Here is a 13153-nt window from a genome sequence, read left to right on the forward strand (position 1 = left end):
CTGGGATTGTACAAGTTTCTTGGCCATGAATGGGAGCTTTGTAGGATTCTACTGTGTGGTCATTCACAGGCAATCTGTTGGGTTTTTTAGAGACGTTTAATAAAGAAAGAAAACCTATCTGAAATACAGGAGGAGGGGGGTAAGCTGAGTATCAGCTAGCGGCCCAATCAATGAGTGGATGTGTTTGGGTCTCCTCCCGGAAGAGAAAGCTTGTTTTAGGAATTTAGCCTGGCACTCACAGGGTTCTGTTTGTATAGCCCTTTCATTTTAAAAAATACATGCAGGTAATTAAGAAGAGATGGCTTGGAGCAGGCATGGGGAGAAGAGACTGGAAAACCAGTGCTGGTCCCCCCATGACAGTGTGCCAAGGTAAAAACAGCTTAGACTGACAATCCAGGCACCAAAACTCCTTCAACCAACATGCTTCATCAGAAATGGCACAATTTGGAATAAAAATTTGGTGGGGGGTGGGTTGCTGATTGTTTAAGAACAAAGTACAGTGCAGTACTGGGCAGGACTGGGATGGCTGGACTCCACCACGCTGTAGATAGAGGGAATGAATACCTTTCAAGCTTGCAGATGGATCCATAAGGCATTTCTGGAGAACCCAAGTAGGTCCTGGTTGAAACTGATTTGCGAGATGTTTGTCCACAAGATAAGAACTTTCTTGGTCTTCTAGAGAGTGTGGAGGTCACCTTCACCTGCTGCTCCCACTGGAAGCCAGGCTTTTTCCCACCCATCCAAGGACTGGGCTGCCCACCGTGCCAGCAGACAGGACAATCCAAGGAACATCTGCCAGGATGGACATATGTTGTCAATCTCTTTTGTAAATTCTGTAAGAAGCTGTCAGCATAAGCCAGCTCTGATGGAAAGACCAGCCACACCACAACAAGCTGCCTTTGGGCTGACAAGGAAGATGGGGTCTCTGGTAGCCTGTGGTTACCAAATTGTTCCCCTGGTACCTGATGGAAGAAGGGCACTAACTCTGCATTAGCAGCCTCCAATAAACCTGCCTCTCCAGTCTAGCCAGCAACTCTGCTTGGACACTGTTTTTTCCCTTTCAAGTTGTTGCTATGAAACACCAAAACAACTACCTCCATTTTTCAATGGCGAGGGAAAAGTGCTCTCATACAGCTTGATAAACCATGCTGAGCTCCTTTCATGAAGAAAGCAATGTAAGTACCAGGCACAACCATTACTTAAGCTCATTTTCTCCATGTGTATATGCTTTTATGTATGTCTAATATGTATATGTGAATCTTTACCTAACTCATCAAAATGTGGGTCTGTGTAATTTTCACCTTGCAACATGCAGATTGTTAAATTCTCTGCATCACACTGTAGTGATGAAAAAAGGCTCTCAGCCGTGCTTTCCTGTCTCTGTTGGTAGCCCTTGCTATCTATAATCTATCTTCACCTTTACTCCTCAAGAAAAATACAGAGTTAATCTGTGAATAGTTACTAAGAACATTTAAGGATAAAATAAGTATGTAGCCTGGGGATAAGAAATGTTCGCTGTTCTTCACTGGGGCTCTCAAAGAGCTTAAAGAAAATACCTCCCACCAGCTGGTCTACAAAATGTGTGACTTGTACATCTGTAAACCTGAAAAGTCAACAACCATATATGATGTTAAGTTCTGCCAGTCAGAACCCGCAAGTCATATACAGAGACCTTTGCTCTGTCCTTGCTAAATTGAGGACTGGATTTTAGTTGTGACTGGCCAAAGGAAAAAAAATTGCCTTGCAGAGGAAAACTTTCCATTAGCATAAAGCCAAAAGCATCAGCCAGTGAACCAGCTAGACATGCCTTTACTCCAGGGCACTTCAGGGGCAAGAAGGAGGGGACAGAGGGATGTCCCAGAATACATGCAGAAAGGCCCTAAAATAGACCAATCCCTGAGCTGGCCACCAAGTGGTGGAGGGCCTGGGCTGGAGATAAGTAGTTGTGAGATCTCTGTACCCACAGCATTGAGAAAGTGATGTCTGCTTTGAGAAAGTGATTGCTCTTCATCCCTGGGGAGACCTGAGGAGGAGCAGGGAGGAGATGAAGTCAAATCCTGTGGGTCTTGCTGCACCTCTAGGGCTGAGACTGTGTAGCCCTCCTGAAATACTTAATTCCTAGATATACACTGGGAAAATGCTGGTGTCTCTTTTTTAGGATTTCTGAGGAGCTGAACTGGAGGCCAAAGCAAACCAGGGTGTGCAATCAATGGCTCCATTGAGTGCTGGGGCAGGCACAGAGCAGAGCTGCAGAGCATGGACACTGAAATGGGGGAGGACTGTCTGATCTGTGGATCCATAGGATAACAAAGGACTGGGAAGGGTGGGGGAAGGATGGAGAGGTTGCCACTGAAAGCGTGGAAATTGCACAGATTCGGATTTTCCACTCAGAAGTTCTTATAAGGTGTGAACTTTGGCAGAGCTTTGTGGCTCCCATGGTAACCTGTGGAGGAGGGAGCCAGGATGTCTGGGAAGAAAGATGGCAGTGGTATGTTTTAGAGTTGGGGTAGCTGTCCCCTAGTTCATGAACTGGGAATGTGTGGCATGACACAGCACACAGGGAAACACCACAGACTCTGCCAAAATCGCCTGTCCCCGGGGCACAGGAGACAAGGCTCTGCAAGGCTCTGCCCTGGGTGCAATGCTGCCTTCAACATCACTTTTTAACCCTATTCACAGAGGTCACCAGCAAAAACACCTCTGTTACCAGCTAACAGCTTCTGACAACTGCACACACACACACACAAATGTCAGCACCCCTCTTCTGGCTGCCTGGCCTGGGACAGATGGGCAGCAAAGCAGCAGGAAAAAAACAGAGGTAGGTGCTTTAGGATATCAAAACTCAACTCCTCTCCTGCTCACATAATGGCTGTGAAACATCTGTCCACCAAATACTCATCTAAATATCCCACTCCCAGAACTCCACCTTTCTGCACATGATTGTGCAGAAGTCTTCCCTGATCCTCCGGACAAGAGCTCTGTCCCCAGACAAAGGGAAGGTAGAGAGATGTATATAAGAGGTAGGAACAAGGTTCTTCCTGGTCAATGCGCCTGACTGCAAGGATGATAATAAAAGCAACAGGGATCTCTGTAGGAAGGGAGCTCAGCAGGATCATCCCTTCTGCAGACACAGGCTGCAGGCACCAGGCAGTCACATTTCTGCTATGAGAACTGAACAAACTCTTTTGAAATTTTCTCTGCTTCTCCCCACAGTAAAACAGGGACAGAAGAAGACTGTACTTGACTTTGGGCAGGAAGAACAGGCTGGCCAGGACACCAGCACATATCCTGCCCTAATGATCCATCACAGAACAACTGCTGGATGTGTTGTCCAGCGTCTCAAGGAGGGGGTGCTACTCAGGAGAAGTGTGATACACTGCAAAGAAAGCTCAGGGTCCTCTTCAGCAATTTCTGGAGTTTATGTCTTTATAAAGTACAGTCACACACAGCTTGTTTCTGAACAGCCAGAAGGGGTGTTGCTACAGTCAGTGTGAATGGATAAGGTGTGGCCTCAAGGGACTGTGCCCAGGGAAAGTCTTGGATACCCTTGCTTTCCCCAGCCCTGACATGATGGGACAGATCTGGAAACAGAAGCACCCTCTCCATGTGTGCTGAGGCTTGGAAAACATTTATGCTACTTGAAGAGCAATCCTTCAGGGCTCTCTTCCTGCTCTCCTAACAGTGGTGACACTGAGGGATTTCAGCCCTCCTTGCTGTCCTGCAGCTGGTTAAGAGGTGAGAGGAGTCTGTGGTGTGCACACAAGCTCAGGCTGGCCTGGGAAAGGACAGAGGGGCTTGCATTGCTGGGGCACACACAGCATGCTTTGGTACCGTGTTCAGCCTGGGCTACAGCTCACCCCAGAGCTCGTCCAGCCCAGCAAAAGCCAGGAAGAGCCCTGGGATGACAGAAGGAGCTCTCAACTCTTCCTCTGACTATGGCTTTTGTGAGTCAGGTTGTGTTTGCATAAACTAGACCTGGTTGCTAGCTGCAGGTTTTCCTGCCCATAACCACTATCCCTTTTAAGGCTTTAGTTGTGCCATAATAGTAATTATTATGGAGACTCCATCACTGCCCCACTGTGGACACATTCTGGATGGAGCAGCCAGTGTGTGATAACACTAGGGAATAAGATTATTTGGGCAATTTTTCTTCTTTTGACAGCACTTGAACTACAAGAGATTCCAGTAAGAGAAATTACTGGCAGAATGGACATGGAAAGAGTGATTTTTTTAAGCAAATACTGGAGAGCCTTTTTGGAGTGAGGGATTGAGAAAGAAATTTGACCTGTGTCCCATCAGAGCAAGCAATGCAGATTTGTCACCACAGAGGTCCTACAGTCTGACACCTGGGGAGGGAAGGAGTTCAACAACTCATTTCAAATAAAAACACACTTTGCAGAAGTGCTTTCTTCTCAAGTCATGAACAAGGGATAAGGCAAAAGACTTTAGTAACCCATTGGCTGACAGGTTTCTCCCCGTTTCTATTGAGTGAAGGAAAGATACAGCCCACCGTGCCTTATCCAAACTGTGGGTATACCAGGTTGTTCTGCCCTTATTTGTAGCCTGACTCATCCCCCAAGAGCTTGTTGAGTGACTGGTGGAAAGTGGCCCCCTTGCAACTTCTATGGTAGATCCAGGGGTTACAGGAGCCTTTGGGTAAGCCCATGGCAGGGACTTTATGGAAGAATCTTTGATCTTCAAAGCCTGATGTCATCTTGAGACAGAAAGTCTTGCTTCACTTTGCCTTATTCACATCTTTCCTTTTCCCACACAGTGGAGATCAGAAGATATCCTCACCATCAGAGCTGCAAGACTTGCTTTAGGGTGATTTGTTAACATTGCTATGGCAGGTTCAGATTTTCAAAGCCTATTGCTCTTCTTATACAGCTCAAATTCACCTGCCAGACCTTCCCTGGGGCAAACAACTGTCTCTTCAGAGCCTGGAGGCATAGGCTGGCACCTCACCCACTTACAGTAGGGAAGCACAACTGCCAGAGGAATGAGCGCTGGGAAAGGCGGGACTGTCTTGGAGGAAAAATAAAAGCAATGTTGGACATTTATGGCTTTTGGAAAAGAAATGTCAGAGCAACAAAAGAAAATCCAGATGTGCTGCATTCACATGGTAACAGGCTAATTGGAGACAGCCCCACCTGATTTCTAGCAGCTTAGCATTTGTCTTGCAGTTTATTGACTGGGGATTTTCTCATCATTGGCACATCTTTAGGAGAAAATACTATTCTTGCTTGGTATTTGGTTTTCTTTCAGAAATACTGTTTTTATTACCATTTCTTCAGCAAGTTTTCCTAATAAGAAACCAGAAACCTTTAAGCACAGCTGGAGTTTTGCCATGGACTTCTGCATGGACACAGTCTTGGCGTATCCCAGAGGATGAAAAACAGGGCTGAAGGCAATGGCAGCAGTGTGTTTCTCTCTGCAGGTGCCCTCCTACACTGCAGCAGCTGTGATTGCAGCAGTGCAGAATCGCTGTCACATTTACATCAGTGAATTTGTGTCTGTCACAAGAGGGCTGGAGGGGCACTGAACCTCAAAGTCAGGCATAGGATGCAGGATTAATTCAAAACTCTCTTGGTAAAGGGCAGCAAATAAAGAGAAGCCACTCTGGGAAGGGGAGCTCACTAAACAGGCAGGTGCACCTTTTCCTGCTTGTGCATCTCCTAAGAGAAATCTTTGGATTCCCAGTTTGTTTTAATGAGGCAGGTCCAGAGAGGTTTCTGTAAGTACCTAACAGCCAGTACATTTTGCAGTTGTCTGTCCCAGTGGGGATCCAGTCTCTTCCCATTTAAACTCAGACACCCACACCTGGCAAGTCAAGGGATGCTGAGCTATGACTGCTTCTTTGCTGGCAAAAAAAAAAAAAAGCATTCCCACCTGTGTTCCTGCTGCCCTTTGGGCTTTTACACCAAGGAGAGCTTGGCCCCATGGAGACAGAGACCTTGCTGCTGAGCTGAGCCAGAGGAAGGTGCATGCATAACCCATGATCCCTCACATTGCCATAGCCTGCTTTTTCTCCCTAAGAATAAACCCAGCCCAGCTTCATGGCTGGCCCCTATGCAATGCTAATGGAAGCTCATTTCCAGCAGGACAAACCTGGAGTGAAGTGGCCTTCAGCATCCCCAGCACAAGCTGAGGAAATGGAATTAATTTCAGACATTTCTGGAATTTCAAATATGCCATCAAGCAGCTGTGCCCTGCCACAGGTGCTCAGTGCAAAGGGCTGGAAGGAAACAAGCTGATAGCCCAAAACAGAGAGAAATAGAGGAGGAAGGGTAAGGGCAGGCTAGTCCCATCCCAGAGCCATCTGCAGCCTCCCGTCCATCCTGTTGCCACCCTGCCAGCACCTCAGGGCTTCTGCCAGGTTCCTCCAAAACACTGAAGGGGACTGAAAGACAAGAGACAGTTTTTGTCACTGGCTGATAACACATCCTTTCTCGGAGGCCTCCCTGCTGTCAAGCTTTAAATCTTGCTCTTGGGGCCTTCTGAGCCCCAAGCAGATGCTGGCTGGGAGAGCCCCCTGCCAGGATGTGGGGCCAGAGCTGCCTGTGAGTGACAGCAGACACATTAGCTTGGTGACCCATCACAGGAGACATTTCTCTAAAGGGTGGAACAGGCAAAAAAAAAATAAAAGATCAGTCCCATTCGAGATTTTCAGTGGTATAATAAAAGTCCCTGTGTCCTGGATGCCAGAGAGGTCTGGGGGAGAGGGAGGAGAGTGAAAGTGAATTAAATGTGCTTTTCAGGAGTGGGAGAGCAGGAGAGCACTTAATCTTCTCTAGTCCATTTGGTGCAGATGCTATTGAAGCCTTCCTGCCACGAGAGCCAGCAGAGCTCACCCATATTGTCTTTTGGAGACTGGGTGCAGTTCCAGAGGAGGGCTGTGCTGGTGGAGAGGAGCAAGGCAGGAGGGGAAGGGTGTGTGCTGGCTTGAAGAACAGCCACCAGTTTGTAGATGCAGGATGAAACCCGGAGCACAGTGTGTCCAGGAGTATAGGGATAGCGTGTACCCACCTTGGGAGGAAATACAGTGTTTATTTCAGCAGCTGTGTACTTTTGTGGCAAGTTCACCCACATGTGGGTGAGATCAGCTGCAAGGTGGGTTGGGTTGGTGGGGAGAGCATGAGGTTGTGAATTGAAAGCGTCTGAAAGTCACCTTCACATGTGATCACCAATGATGCCGGAAGGGAAACAAAGCTTGGAAGGCTGGGTCAGGGAACCTCCCAAATCCAAGCAGAGGGAAGAAACAGGCAGACATTTGCTAGGGCACAGGCAGTGCTCTGGGCAATGCCAGTAGGGATGAGGGGTGGGCTACAGCTGCTGACATCTTCAGCTGTGCCCCTATCCCACAGAGGCAGGGGAACCCCCTGCTCACCACTGCTGGGCTTGCTGACCACATCTGCACAGCATCCTCCACTTAGACCACTTGCCTCATCCTGTAAATATTTAGGATGTTCTGGCACCCATCAATGCAGAGACATAAGAGCAGGTGGAAGAGGTGCCGTGCAAACCTCAGCCATGAACACAGCCCTACTCAGCTCTCCTGACCCTTGCTATTCCCTTGATCTATGGTTATCCTGCTCATGGCAGCTGTGCCCCACATGTGCCTCCAGGCATATCTAGCTCTCAGCTAGAACTGCACACATACTATCACCAGTGCTTCTGTAGCACAGCTCTCTCCCATGACCATGCCCCAGCAGCTCAGGGGCATCTCTGGGTTGTTTTTCTTTGCTACAGCTGTCCTCCTGGGTGCAGCAGTGCAGGACACCTTGCTGTTTTGGAAAAAAGACAGGCCCAAATCCTGCTGCTGCAGCCAGTGAGTGATGAAAAAACCCACTAAGTAGCTGCAGGACGTGTTGATGCCCCAGCACAGGGTTTTTGCACAGGGTACAGCCTAAGAGCCACCTCTGAAAGATAGAGAAACTCTTTGGGAGTCGTACCTCAGCATATCACTAAGAAAATGCATTCCCAGCTCAAATCTCACAATTTTTCTGGGGAAAAAAATAAAAATCACCAAGTGCTTCTTCTCTGATAAGACTATAGAAGAGTAAATAGCCCAAACTACCTCAGTGTGAGCAAATTTGACCAGCAGGGTAAGAAAAACAACCCATCCCTTTCCCAGACACCCTTGGGCCCCACATGTTCACTTAAAATAACACTAGAGGCAGCTCCTGCTTTCTGCAGGACAGAGCCTACAGGTAGGCAGAGCAGCCCCTACCCAGCACACCTGAGCCTGCCCGTACTGGCAGTGGGGCTCTGTAAGAATAGTCTCATCAGGTGCCTCTTCTTTTTGTGTGAGGGTTTAGGTGATAGGGGAGGGAAGAGAATTTTTGTTAGGCTGCTGATGTAGAGTCAGCAGTACCTGTAGAGCCAGGGAACATTTTGCTGAAGTGCTGTGGAGATGAGGAGAGTAATAGGAATAAACAAAAATAAAAGTCTTTGGATTATAAGAACTTAAAATAAAGATATTCTTTAAACAGTTAGTAGCTGCAGCTTGGGGTCAGCAATGTCTTGTACCTGAGGCCGTGTGAACTAACAACATTAATTGAGCCTCCTGGGTATGTAAGCCTCTTATCTACTTATACACAGTGCTTTATCTGAGCTGGGAAAAAAATGAGATTATTAGCTACTTTTAATGAACAGCAGTAGGATGTGCATGTTCACTACTCTTTGCTGGAAGATGCCTCCCTCTCTCTCTGTTTTTCTTTATAACTGTTAGCTTTTTTAGGATATGAGCCAAGACTTCAAAAGGAGTGTAGATGTCATAGGAAGGGGCTGAAGGTGTTCTCAAAGCTTCTGCTTGGCTCCTTAATCCTACAGATGCTTCTCAGTTTCTCAGATCTGACACCTCAAAGCTGTCTTGTGGGGCTTCCCCTGCCTTGCTTAAGTGTTCAGCAAGGTGAAAAAGGTGTTCAAGCTCCCTGTTCAGCAAGCTCTGAAACCTCTCTCCTCAGCATCTCACTGTGCCCATGCTCTGTCTGGGGTGCCCATCCAAAGTGTGGATGGGCCACAGCTCCTGGTGGGCACAGAGATCTCAAAGATGGACTGGAAGGGGTGGAGGTAAAGCTTTGGGTGATTTAAATGCAACTTGCAGGTTATGGAAGAGTCTCTGTAAGACCCAATTTTCTACATTGGAGGGTAGTAGATTATAGTCTGGGTTGTGCTTATGGGTTGGGGATGGAGCCTTGGCTGCAGTGGCCTGGCTGGGAGCTACCCACAGTTGTGGTCCATGATTTTTAGAGAACATACGAAGCAAAATAGCATGAAATCAGCACCACAGTGATTCCAGCCCCCAGCCACCCTCTTCCTCTTGCCACCATCAGAGTGGGCAGACTTGCTGGCTCACCAGCCCCAAGGGCCCTGTGCCTGGAGGAGGAAACTGATATGGAGAGCCTATCTGCAGGACCAGATTAAAACCCCAGCCTGGAGTTTCCCAAGGCAGTCTGTCGCCAGCAAAGGGCTCGTGGGAGCCGTGCCTTCCCTCCCGCCACCAGCCCTGCCTGTCACCCTGCCACTGGCATGCCTCCAGGTGTGGTCCCTGATCTGGATGCCCTTGTGCTCTGAGGGTGACTTCCACCATCTTCTGCCTTTTCTTTAAGGTCTCAGAGAGCTGTGTTTGCTTTTCAGAATTCCCTTTCCTGATTGCTTTGAAAAACAGATGCCCTTTGCCCCTGCTCCCTTTAAAAGCCATGGCTTTCCTCGCTGCTAGTAGCCTGTAAATATCTTTCCTGTTACAAATGTGCCCTTTCAGTTGCTTTCTGGCTCTAAGTGGTGTTGCTTTTCTGTTTCTCTTTGGAAGTTGATTCTTGTTTATTACCCTCTTATCCATAAGCTGCTAATGCTGGCAAGGAGAGATTGGGTAATTTCTCCTCTTCTAAGGTGCACTTCTTAACTAAATGACACCTGGGTCCACCACTAACATTAAGGATGCTGTACTTGAGAGAGGATTCAGGCCAAGATGAGGGTTTAAGAGCACTGCAGGGCTTTCTCTTTGCCTTTCTTTTGCATTTGGACCTGGAGGCTAATCGGGAACTTCAGCCATGGGGAAATCATGGTGCTCTGTGGCTTGGCCCAAATGATTTCTAAGCAAGGGCAGGATGAGATGCAGGACCAGAGCAGGTCCCAAAGCAGAGTTTTATCTCTCTATCCTCACACCTAGACTGAACCCAAGGAACTGCTCAGTCCTTCTCCCTTGAGGAACCAAGCACACCATAAATATGGAGCTAGAGACAGGGGCAAGCACCTTGCAGCTCTGATTCCTGGCCCTGATCCTGTTCTAAGAGCCTGATTCTTCTCCAGATCCTTCCATCATTTTTCAGCTCCATTCTCAGCTTGAGTTTTCAAAGCTGCCTCTCCTGCTGCATCTGAGGGCTCATCTGACATCTCTCTTGCACATCTCACTTCTTGACCCACCTTAGCTGCTTCTGCCCATAGGAAGCAGGGGGGGAAACAAAACCCTACAGCTTAGAATCTCAAAGTGGTTTGCAAACCTCTTCTCTCCCCACTGCAATGCTGCTTGTTCTGGTGGTGGGAAAGCTGAGTCAGGGAGCAGTGTGTCACGGGGTCATGCACTTCAAGCACCAAACGCCTGGGAGCACCGGAGCAGAACTGGTTTGTAGGATCCCAGGTGCACAGCCCACTCTTCCACCCATCTGTTTCACCCCACTAACCAGCTCCTGCAGCATAAAACAGGCTGTGGTTGCCAGTGGTTCCTTTGCACCAGAGCCGAATAGTGCCAGCCCCTGGGATGGTGACGATCATTCAGGTGTGGGGGGACACACACAAAGTGGGGGAGGGAGCTCTTAAAACTCTGAAGGGGTTGGCATGAGGCAAAGAAATGCAGCAGCGAGAAGGCTCTCTTCCAAACTTATATATACGCTTCAAAAAAAGAAAAAAAAAAGAGAAAACACCCAAAAGCTGGAGCTAAAAAGGCAGCTTGAGGAACGAAGCTGCTGGAGTTTTCCGAGAAGGCTCCCAAGATGCACAATGGGAACATCTGTACCTCGGCTGGCGCCTTGGAAGGGTCTCAGGCCGCAGAGTGGGGCTGGCGTCAGCCGGCTGCAGCCCTGCCTTGATGCCACCCTCTCCCCAAGCCCCTGCCCCAGCACAGCTCCTCCCGCTGGCCTCGCACAGAGCCGTAAATCCCCCTTCCCACCTCTCCTCCTTCGCCACGGGCTCTGCGGGTTCCGAGCAGCCGAGAATCCCGCAGCAGGAGCAGGGGAGAAGGGAGGCTTGGCCCTGGGAACAACTGTCCTCTGTGCTGCCCGTGAAAGGCAGTTTCATAAGGCTTTTGCTCAAAAACGTCCCGTTAATCGGGACCTGCCGAGCGGGTCAGCCCTGCTCCCGGGGACAGAGGGACAGGCCAAATTGGTGCACACACACTCAGTGTCTTGGCTTTGGCACTGGTGTTCTCCAGCCTTGAGGGATGAAGGCAGGCAGGATTGATCCTCATCCTGTGTTGTAAGCCTCTCAGGGGGCTGGGGGATGCAGTCAGTCCCCCTGCCTTCAAACTTTGTGCCCACTCCTGGCAAGGGAGTGGGTATGTGCCCAGAACACTTGGTGGAGCCTCACATAACCCTGTGGGCCCCCACTGCAGCAATTCCCATGAACAGAGCTGTTAGGAGGTGAAATGGGTCCCTTGGGGGAGGCATTGGTGGCCTGAGGTGGTTAGAGGCAAGTCTAAGGGGAAAAATCCCTCCCCTTCAACTCCCTTCAGCTGCTTCATCTTTCTCTCTCCCCACACCTACTGCTCCTGTCCCCTCCTGGGGGACTCAGTGCTTGCCTGGTGCCAACAAAGGTTTGAGAGGACACAGAGACCATTTCTGCCAAGTGTTTCCCACCATCCAGGACTTGGTTTCCTGCTGCAAATTTTCTCTCCTGAGCTACAAGTAAACGTGGAAAACATATCCTTGTTCAATGTAGCATGGGCTGCAAAACACTTCCCTCTCAAGGGGATAGCCTGACCTTACACAAAGGCAAATTATGGAGATGGAAGGGATGTGGAGCTTTACCTGACACCGGACTTAGATGCTAAATATGGGGGTTTGTTTGCAGGGTTGGAGGCAGTGGGTTGTCATGTGTCCAGGCTTAAAGGGGCAGATCTGTCTCAGGTCCAGGTTTCTGAGAGTGGGATCCAGTGGCAAGGAAGGTGCCATTCCTAGAGGTAGGATGAACCTAAATCTGTCCAAGGCAGGAGCATCATTTGATTGTTGGGGAGCAGCCCCCATGGAGGTACGTGGGATTAAATTCCCAATTTAATGAGTTTGTTTAGTCAAGATTCCCTCCAATAAGGGAGACCTAGAAGATCAAAAGGAGGCTCTGTAGGCAGTTGTGTTCATGTGCTCATTCTCTACATTCATCCCCAAAACAAGAGATGCTAAGGAGGCCTCTGAGTGCCATTTTCCCCTCTTGTTATTGCAGTCAATGATGCCAGAGGCCAAGAGGACCATTCCTGCCTCCTGCTGACGTTAGCTCCTCAAGACTCATTGACAAGATGTCTCCCTCCAGGACATTTAGGCTGCTGATGCTGAAGGCAAACATAATTTCTCCCCCATTATTTCTAGCTTGATCAGCCTAGGATTAGAAAAAAAAAATCCAAACCAAAAACCAAACCCTAAAAATGATAATATAAAAATAACAACAAAAATTTGGCACAGTTCCCGGTCTTTGTTGCTCAGCCCCTGATGTCTGGATGGCTCTGCAGGACCTGGAGGAGTGTGAGTCCCTGTGTATGAGGAGTACACAGGGTTTGCCTGGGGCAGGGCAGAGATAAGCAAGAAGAAATCAGTTTTGGAGAAACTTTTTCACCCTAAATTGCATATTAATGGCATCTTAAAATGACAACAAATGCCTGTCTGTGTAGCTCTGGCCTTTGATCTTTTCCATCGTTCTGCTGTTTTAAGAGGCCAGAAGATTAAAGGGGACCCCTGCATGTCCCACAGTGCCACCACAGAGTGGCCTTGGATGACTTGGTCCCTGGAAGTTGCCACTCATGGCTGAGATCCCCAACTTATAAAGTCAGAAGTGGTTTCCAATAAAAGGAAAAAGCCTTCATCTTGGCCAGGTGAAGGCTGAATGCAAACAGTGATGTCTCAGGATGGTAAACTGATCCCAGTGTTGCCCTGCAGCCTCTCTGGCTGCT

General features: G+C 48.7%; 1 long non-coding RNA gene across 1 annotated transcript; it reads left to right on the forward strand.

The window, feature by feature from the left end:
* The first annotated feature begins 643 nt into the window (after positions 1 to 643).
* Positions 644 to 13096, forward strand: LOC135420986 (uncharacterized). The gene is made up of 2 exons (XR_010433806.1): positions 644 to 1175; positions 12433 to 13096. It is a non-coding gene; the product is annotated as an uncharacterized LOC135420986 (long non-coding RNA).
* Positions 13097 to 13153: the final 57 nt, after the last annotated feature.

The sequence above is a fragment of the Pseudopipra pipra genome, chromosome 12 (genome assembly GCF_036250125.1).
Source record: "Pseudopipra pipra isolate bDixPip1 chromosome 12, bDixPip1.hap1, whole genome shotgun sequence".
In the NCBI taxonomy this organism is placed as follows: domain Eukaryota; kingdom Metazoa; phylum Chordata; class Aves; order Passeriformes; family Pipridae; genus Pseudopipra; species Pseudopipra pipra.